General features: G+C 39.5%; 1 protein-coding gene across 1 annotated transcript in view; it reads right to left on the reverse strand.

Annotated features, from left to right (window-relative positions):
- Nucleotides 1-10000, reverse strand: part of LOC143030160 (tripartite motif-containing 13-like) — an 83433-nt gene that overhangs the window by 71852 nt on the left and 1581 nt on the right. The gene's annotated exons all lie outside the window — the stretch shown is intronic.

A 10000-nucleotide genomic window follows, 5' to 3' on the forward strand; every position in this document is an offset into this window, starting at 1 on the left:
CTGTTTGCTTTATTTCTGGCGCTAATGCACTGCTTCCTGGTTTTAAAGTCCGGACTCACCAGAACTCCCAAGTCCCTCTCGCACTCAGATTTGTCTAAAAACGTGTTATCTAAGTTGTATATATTTTCGGGGTTGTGTAGCCCTACGTTTAACACGCTACACTTAGAGATATTGAAGTTCATTTGCCATTTCACCGACCATGTTAACAGTTTATTAAGATCATCCTGCAGAATCTGGGCGTCTTCTCCTGACCTAATTAGGCGTCCTATTTTAGTGTCGTCCGCAAACTTACTAACATCACTATTTAACCCATCGTCTAAGTCGTTTATATACATAATGAACACAAAGGGACCCAAAACCGAGCCCTGGGGGACCCCGCTAGTAACATTGCCCCACCTAGATTTTATTCCATTTATGGTGACCCGCTGTTTTCTGTTACTAATCCAAGCTCTAATCCATTGTAACACTTTTCCTCCTATGCCATGGGCTTTGATTTTATTTAGTAGTCTCTGGTGTGGCACTTTGTCGAACGCTTTGCTAAAGTCAAGGCAAATAACATCGTAATTTTCATTGTTGTCTGATGCCTTATATACCTTAGTGTAAAAGGATAGAAGATTAGTCACGCATGACTTACCTTTGGAGAAACCATGATGTGAATCACGAATTAAATTATGCCCTTCAATGTGTTCTCTGAGTCTATTTACTATTATTGATTCAAGCATTTTTCCTATAACCGATGTCAAACTGATTGGCCTGTAATTGCATATGGTCGATCTATCTCCCTTCTTAAAAACAGGAACAACGTTTGCCTGCCTCCAAGCAGTTGGAACAGAACCAGTGGCTACCGATTTATTGAATATTTCAGTTAACTGGTCGCAGATTTCAAATCTACACTCTTTAAGCATTCTTGGAAAAATTTCGTCCGGACCCGGAGATTTTGTAGCTTTAAGTCTGTCAATCTGCTTGATAACTTCTTCTTTACTAATGCTGATATTAGTTAGGCTATTTTCTTCATCCCCTCTGAAAATCGGATCGCAGTCAGGTACTTTATCTAACCTCTCATTAGTAAACACCGATAGAAAATAATTGTTAAACTCCTCACTCATTTTTTCTTCCGATTCTATCATGACATTTTCATCGTTTTTAATTGGTCCTATTCTTTCTTTATTTTTTGTTCTATAGAGGTGAAAGAAACCCTTTGGGTTGGATTTTGCTTGACTGGCAACCTTGATTTCATAATTACGTTTCGCTGAACGTGTATTCCTTTTAACCAGCTTTGCCATTTCGTTATATCTTGATCTAAGGTGTGATTCCCCGTTTTTTATTTTTACGTAAAGTCCTCTTATAATTCCGATCTCATGTTTCAATCTGTCTGTCATCCATTTGGGAGTATTACTATTTTTCTGTATTGACTTTAGGGGGATAAATGTGTTTTGTGCATTAATAATTAGATCAGTTAGATTGTTATACATTTCATCTAAAGTACTGACCTGATTTTTGGGCCCTCGCCCCGAATCGACCTGACCTAAGGTAAGCGTATTACTCTCTGTAACCCAGACCTGACCTGAGGTATGCGTATTTCCCTCCTTGACCCAGACCTGACCTAAGGTATGCGTATTACCCTCCTTGACCCACTTCTGACTATCAGCCCCGCAACGAGAGTCAAGAATGTTTGAAACGTCCGGATTGTTTTTCGTATTCAAATTCAAATAGGTTTTTATATTGTCAAAGTTTGCTTTCCTGAAGTCTGGTACCCGCAGTTTGAAAAGCGCTGATCTAGAATGTAACTTCGCTCTCAGCAGAAATCTAGACTTCTTCTCTAAGAACATTTCAGCAGCAGTAGGTCTAACATCCGTATAAGTTTACAATCTCTGAGTTCATCATCTAGCTTTGCATTTTATAGGACGGAAAGATAATTTGATATTTGGGGATTTGAATATATATATATTGATATGTTGTAACCCAAGTCGGTGTCAGTCAAACGAACTCTCAAATGTCAAGGCTTGTGAAGCCTGTGGAAGCCCGTGAGTGTGATATAACAGCTTCTACACGCATCAGTTGTACCAACCACGATGATAAAAGTAAGATTATTTGATAATGAAAGGTTCTAATATTTCAGTGAAGAACTTTCCACGAAATAACATGGGACTGTATTTTTCAGTTTCACTTTAAGAGGAAACTCCTGATCAAATTTGTTGTTTTTGTTTTAAACTTTTTAGTAAGATCACAACCAGTGCATTGTCCTTAAGGGGATTCAACAACTGGTCTTATCTAATTGCAAGGTTGTGTGTGCATGAAAATACTTGGACTTTCCCCACATGTACGTAGCGCCAGTTCTTAGTGTGTTTATGCAAATGCTTTTTTTTTATGGACATGAGGAAATACGTCCCATGTCTGGTGTGAGGTTTTAGTTTGATGTTAGGCTAACCTTTTGTGAACTGGGAGGAGTGTCGAATGGGCTTTTTCCTAATTCTCGTGTGTGACCTTTTTGTTCCCTTTAACACGTGTTTGCCCACAGCATGCGTTTGTTAAGTGCAGGAATTCTAAGGGCTAGTTCACATCTCGCATGAATTCTATCTTCTGCTATATTTCCATGTTCTTGTAAACAAATGTAAATTAACAAAGCGATTTGTTATATCATCTCAAATGTGTAAATAAAGAGAAAAAGGAAAAACTTTTTCGTTCCTGGACAAACAAAAATATATGAAAAAGAAAACAAACTTCATGAAATTAGGATTTTTTTAACCAAAAATTTACAGAAGCCAATAAAGTTTCCAGGAGTTACACCAAGGACTTTGTAGTGGACCGACAATCAACAATGAACTTGAAGTAATCGTCACTGAACATGCAGAGCACTGGCAGCAAACATTCAATAGCCTTGGAACAATAGTTCAGTCTCATGCTGAGCTGCTGGTACAACTTCTGGGCAAGGATGAGCTGCTGATTGGATGTGTATGTCGAGGACCAAGTAGCAGCCCTGAAAACAACACCAATCTAAGAGGACTCGTGGAGAAAGCTTCAGAGAAGAAACCAACACAACTGTTAATAACGGGAGACTTCAATTGCCCCAAAATAGACTGCAATAACTGGAGCACGCCAGGGATAAGTGACACTAGCGAAGAATCTCTGTTGAAACACTGCGAGATGTGTACATGTACCAACACGTCATTGAGCCAGCAAGAGGCAGAGGACTAGAAACATCTAACATTATAGACCTAGTTCTTACAAATGAAGAAAGTATGATAAATACCGTTGAACCATCATCACCACTTGGGAAAAGTGATCCTTGCTACATCAAGAGAGCTCCTACAAGAAGGTAACTACTTGAAGGTGAGAGATGAATTGACTCCTGAACGGATAGGAGAAACTAAGAGAATTGAAGAATTGGAAGAAAAATGGATGGCAATAAAAAGAAAATTAAGAGAGGTAGAATTGAAGAATGTCTCAAGTTAGATGTATGAAAATACTTTATTAGACAACGACAAGTTCAATTAAACAAAGCTGCACTATCCCCTATCAAAAGGGAAAATAGATGCTGGACAAGATATATGGAAACAAGGGACCACAGTAAATACATAAGATACAAGAGGTGCAGTAATAAGGTACGGGGTGTGACAAGGAAAATACAATGAACAAAAGAAAAGGAGGTTGCTGAATTGGCAAAAGGCAGACCACAAAAGTTCTGGAGATTTGTAAAAAGTAAACTTAAAAGAATTGCAGACTTAAAGATGACAAAAAATAGAAAAGGTATACTAGTAACTATAGATAAAGACAGAGTTCCCTTCGACATTTTTTGCAGAGTTTCTATGGAGCAACTGGGGAACTACCATCAATACCGAATAAGCAGCTGGAAGAGCTTGATATAACTAAGGAAGCAGTAATAAAGCAAGTCGACAATTTAAAGATGGATAAATCACCTAGTCCAGACGATATGAACCTAGGAATTCTTAAGGAACTAAAAGTTGAGCTAAGTGGAATACTAGTTAATCTTTATGAATGCTCGCTCGCCCAAGGAAGGTTACCAGACGAGTGTGAAATCAGCAAATGATGTCAGTGAGACCTTCAAGAAAGGAGACAAACCCAACGTCAGCAATCGTCGTCCGGTGAGTGTACTGCCTGCAACATGATGGAATCCATACTGAGAGATCACATTATGAAACCTGTGTTGTACAACAAGCCATTCTACAATAAGCAATACGGATTCATACCAGGTATTAAATCAACCGTTCTGCAATTGTTACAAGTGTTGGACAGCTGGACCAGAACAATAGATGAAGCTGGAGAAACAGATGTTGTGTACAAGATGGATTTTCAAAAAGCATTTGGCAAAGTTCCCCACAAACGTTTAATGAAAATGATAATAATAATAATAATAATAATGATAATAATAATAATAATAATAATAATAATAATAATAATAATAATAATAATAATAATAATAATAATAATAATAATAATAATAATAATAATAATAATAATAATAATAATAATAATGATAATAATAATAATAATAATAATAATAATAATAATAATAATAATAATAATAATAATAATAATAATAATAATAATAATAATAATAATAATAGTAATAATGATGATAATAATGATAATTGGATGACCTCATTTTTGACAGGAACCAGTGTGTCTACATTAAAGGAATATTTTCAGATTGGAAAGATGTGTTGAGTGGAATTCCCCAAGGCAGCGTTCTTGGTCCATTACTGTTTCTGTTACACATTAATGACTGACCGGGTTGTGTTAGTTTAGAAGTTTTACTATTCACTGATGGTACAAAGATATAGCGAGAAATTAAAACAGAGGTAGACAAAGCCTTGTTGCCGTTAGGAGATCTGAACCCCTCACAAGAATGGCCAGAAAAGTGCAGGCTTCTGCACTTCCACCCACAAAAATGTAAATGCCCTAAGATAAACTGTGGATATAAGTTGTGGCAGACCACCGAGTACCATATTGGAAGGACGGGAGAAAATGAGACGATAATCCAGAGGACACAGAAAGAGAAAGATCTTGGGCTAACCACACAGGAACATTTGACCTTGGAAAACCACATTTAGGAGGGAGAAGGTAAAGAAAGCAAATGGGTCAAATAGATCTGCGTCCAGTAACTACCTAAGGTCAGGTAAGGTAAGGAAATGTAGCATTTAGAGGAGCATTTAGGGGAAAAGCTGGTCATGAGAGTGTACGTACGCTATGGAAACCTTTTAGGTTTTGTTGAGCTGTTTGGAAAGGCTGACCCTGTTCTCGAAGAACATTTGCGAAAAGCCAAAGCCCAGGAAATTCATGATCCTTATTTAGGAAAAGAGACTCAGAGAGAAGTACTAGACATTTTGTCTACATCCCTTTTGAATGAAAGATTGAAACGCGCAAAAGCAGCAAAGGACTCCGCCGTCATTATTTTCGACGACTGCACGCACGCACGCACGCACACCTGATGTGAGGCACCCACCAGAAGCAAATGCCGCCGCCGCCTCTAACTAACTAACTAACTAACGATAAGGTTTGGGTCTGGTGGTAACTTGACTCCTTCAGGTGTTTACGAACGTTTCATAAAGTTTATGCAAGTTGAAAGTAGCATTGGAGATTTATGTGAAACGTTAAAGAGACTGAGGGAATTAAATTTAAAAGTGAAAGGCATTCGAGGCTGAAGCTGTGACAACGTTGAGTAGTAAGATCAAAGATGATACATTTGGAGTACAAGCACGGCTGTTGAAGGATAATTCAAGAGCTTTCTTTGAACCCTGTGCATGTCACAGTCATAACCTTTTATTCGGAGATTTAGCCAAGAGTTGTCTAGATGTTACATATATATACATATGTATATGTATATATATATATATATATATATATATATATATATATATATATATATATTCAGCATGAACTATATAAGAGGTGGTCATTTTGCAACAAGCTTGTTGTACCCAGGTTAATTATCAGTGAAACCCTTGTTTTATCAGATTAGGGAAGTAAACAATGTACTTGTGGAGATGATGTCAGAGAAATAACCGATAAGCCCACGGAGGTAAAAGCAGAAGCTAAATCTTGAGCAAAGCAGCTACAAGACTGCAACATTTTTAGTTTCTCTGGCGGCGCGAAGTACTTTTTAAAGGTAGCTGCGTAAGTAAGGAATTACAAAACGAAACAAAGGGCACTGCTGGTGAAGGCAGGGGGTCGTTTGAAATATCATCATGGCGGCTAAAGGTACGCCGCTCTGCTGCCCGGTGCATCTATCGCTCAACGATTATCGTCCAAGGCTCAACGATGATCGTCCAACGATTGTCTAGAGGAGCACTCGTTTCCTTCCTGTCTTTAATTAACGACTCTGGCGACAGACAGTCGCTCGGAGCAGCCCCATGGAGGAAAGAAGGAAGAGGAGGAGGGAGAGGAGGGAGGGAGGGAGGGAGGAGGACGACAGAGGGCGGGAGGGAGGATGGAAAGGAGGAAGAGAGAGAGAGAGAGAGAGAGAGAGAGAGAGAGAGAGAGAGAGAGAGAGAGAGAGAGAGAGAGAGAGAGAGAGAGGAGGAGGAAGATGAAGGAAGAAGGGTGGAGGATGAGGGGCGGGAGGAAATGAGGGAGGAGGAGAAGGGGCGGGAGGGAGGGAGGGAGGAGTATGGAGGTAAGGAGGGAGGGAGGGAGGAGGAAGAGGGGCTGGTGGAAGGGAAAGAGGAGGAAGAAGAAGAAGAAGAAGAAGAAGAAGAAGAAGAAGAAGAAGAAGAAGAAGAAGAAGAAGAAGAAGAAGGGAGAGAAGGAGTATGAGGAGAAAATTAGGGAGGGAAGGAGGGAAGGAGGAGGAGAAAGGATGGGAGGGAAGAAAAGGAGGAGGAGGAGGAGGGAGAGGAAGGAGGGAGGGAAGAGGAGGAAGAAAAAGGGGTGGGAGGGAGAGAAGGAGGAGAAAGGGCGGGCGGGAGTAAGGGACGGATGGAGGAGGAGGCAGAGGAAGGAGGGAGGGATCAAGAGGATAGAAAGGTGGAGGAGGTAGAGGAAGGAGGGAGAAGGAGGAGGAAGAGGAGGAGGAGGAGAAGGGGTGAGGTGCATGGAGGGAAGGAGGAAGAGGGAGAGGAAGGAGGGATGGAGGGAGGGAGGTAGTGGATGGAGGGAGGGAAGGGAAGGAGGGAATGGGAGGAAGGAGGGGAGGAGGAATAGGGAGATGAAGGGGGGAGGGAGGGAGGGAGGGAGGGGGAAGATAATGGGCGAGAGTGAGGGAAGGAGGGAGGGAGTTGAAGCAGGGAGGAGGAGGAGGATAAGGAGAAGGGGAGGGAGGGATGAAGGGAGGAGGAGGAGGAGGAGTACCCGTGCTCGATGCGAGAACGTTTTCGCCGCACTGAGAGAACGTCCGGAACTTCCGTCGTCCGTCTTTTCACTTTGTTTCTCCTCTTTCTTTCTTTCTTTCTTTCTTTCTTTCTTTTTCCTATCGCACTTGACCTAACCATAATGCACAGCAATGCAGGAGGTTGATATGGCGTCTTTCGTCGGTTGAAGACTTTGGCGAGGAAATGCCGCGCGACGTGACGTCACTTGAGGGAAAATCTTATCCAGGTAGAAACCACAACGTCCCATACTCCTCCTACTGCAGCAACCACCGACCCTAATTCACTTCTTACCCGCGGGTCACCCCCGTATGGTCACCGAATCTCATTAAAGACATTGACAGACTGGAAAAAGTACAACGGCGAGCCACAAAACTGATTCCAAATATCAAAAATAAATCATACGAAAATCGACTTAAGCACATGAATCTGTTTTCCCTAAAAAAGCGTAGACTCAGAGGTGACTTGATACAGGTCTTTAAGATTGTAAAGGGAATTGACAACATCAAAAGTGACCAAATTTTCACATTGAATGAGAATCAGACAAGAAACAATGGTCTCAAAGTGTCCGGAAATAGATTCAATTTGGAAGTAGGTAGAAACAACTTTGCCAACCGTGTAGTTAATGAATGGAATAAACTTCCTGCACAGGTAGTGCAATGTAGTTCAGTTCGAAGCTTTAAGAATCATTTAGATAAATACCTAAGTAAGATGCTGTAATGATTATAATTTATGTTATATTATTTGTTTTTGTTTTGTTATAATTTGTCTGTCTGATTTTCATTTATTATTAGTTATGTGTCAATTTATAATCATTTACTATTTACCTTTTTGTTTGTTATTCAACTATACCTATGCATTTATTTATGTATTTTATTTGTTATTTTTACATTATTATAGTTTTAATTTATTATTAATATGATTTTTTTTTCTTTCTTTTTGCATCCGACCTAGATATGGATCAAAAGGTCTCCTGTCGGCATGCTCCGCCTTTGTAATCCTTTGTAATCCTTTGAAAAGATCGAAAAGGTCTCTTCCTCCTCCTCCTCCTCCTCTCGCAATATAACAAGCAAGACGGGTGCACTTTGCCCAACGTATGGAGGCAGACAGACTACCAAGTAAGGTGATGGAAGGAAGAGTAGAGGACAGACGACCATTAGGGAGACCCAGGTGCGGATGGACGGATGGAGTCAGGAAGGACGTGGAGAGGGCGGCACCAAGAGAGGACTGGAAGGAATTGGCAGAGGATAGAACCATCTGGAGAGGCACAGTGAAAGAAGCGGTCAAGGGCCGTCCGGCCTGACGACCAACAGAGTAAGTATTTCTTTATCATTAGAACAACAATGTGCGTGATGAAATATACAATAATGTGATAATGAATGAATAGAGAAAAAAAACTCCTTATACACTTGTTAATTTCCCATCGTTGTTCAACAGGTTCCTGACATAATCCCACGTATACCACTGATACAAAGAATACTAAAGCTCACAAACATGACATCTAATAATTCAATATTACAATCAGTTGATCCTCTACGTTTATTCTCACTTGCTTAAAATAACCTAACCCGGTAAGCCTAATTTTACCAAGTAAACCTAATACTACTACAAAGGATTACAAAGGCGGAGCATGCATGCCGACAGGAGACCTCTTGGTCCATATCTAGGTCGGATGCGAAAAAATCATGATAATGATAGATAGATAGGTAGATAAATAAATGAATAAATAAAAACTATAATAACGTAAATAATGAATAAAATACACAAATAAATGGATAGGTATAGTTCAATAATAAACAGACGGGTAAACAGTAAATAATGAATTGACATATAATTAAAAGTAAATGAGAATAAAGCAAATAATAATAAAGAAACATTAACAAAACAAATAAACAAATAATATAAAATAAATTATAGTCATTACAGCATCTTGCTTAGGTGATTATCTAAATGATTCTAAAAACTTCGAATTGAACTACATTGCACTGCCTCTGCAGGAACTTTACTCCATTCATTAACTACACGGTTGGTGAAATGGTTTCTACCGACTTCCAAATTAAGTACATTTCCAGACAGTTTGAGACCCTTATTTCTTGTGGGATTCTCATTCAGTGTAAATTTTTTTGTCACTTTTGATGTCGATTCCCTTCACAATCCTAAAGATCTGTATCAAGTTACCTCTGAATCTACGCTTTCTTAGGGAAAACAGATTCATATGTTTTAGTCGATTTCCGTATGACTGATTTTTTATATTTGGAATCAGTTTTGTGGCTCGCCGCTGTACTTTTTCCCATCTGTCAATGTCTTTAGTGAGATTCAGTGACCATACGGGTACAGCATATTCCAAATGTGGACGAACTAACGATTTATAGCTTACAACAAAGTGATGTCGTAGCACATTGGTAAAATGATACTAATGACCCACTTTCGGAGAAGAATTCGCGAATCCGTATATTTCGATCACTAACTGTGATCGACAATATACGGATCTTTTTGATTTCGCCTATTCTTCTCCGAAAGTGGGCCATTAGTATGATTTATAGCTTGTTAATGAGAAATGGACTTTCAAAGTCAAAAGATGGCGCAATCACTCCTACAATCTTATTTGCTTTATCAGAGGCTAAAATAAACTGCTTAGATGATTTGAGGTCGTTACTGATAATTACGCCGAGATC

The sequence above is a fragment of the Oratosquilla oratoria genome, chromosome 12 (genome assembly GCF_046742065.1).
Source record: "Oratosquilla oratoria isolate Oo_2021 chromosome 12, ASM4674206v1, whole genome shotgun sequence".
NCBI classification, from domain to species: Eukaryota; Metazoa; Arthropoda; class Malacostraca; order Stomatopoda; family Squillidae; genus Oratosquilla; species Oratosquilla oratoria.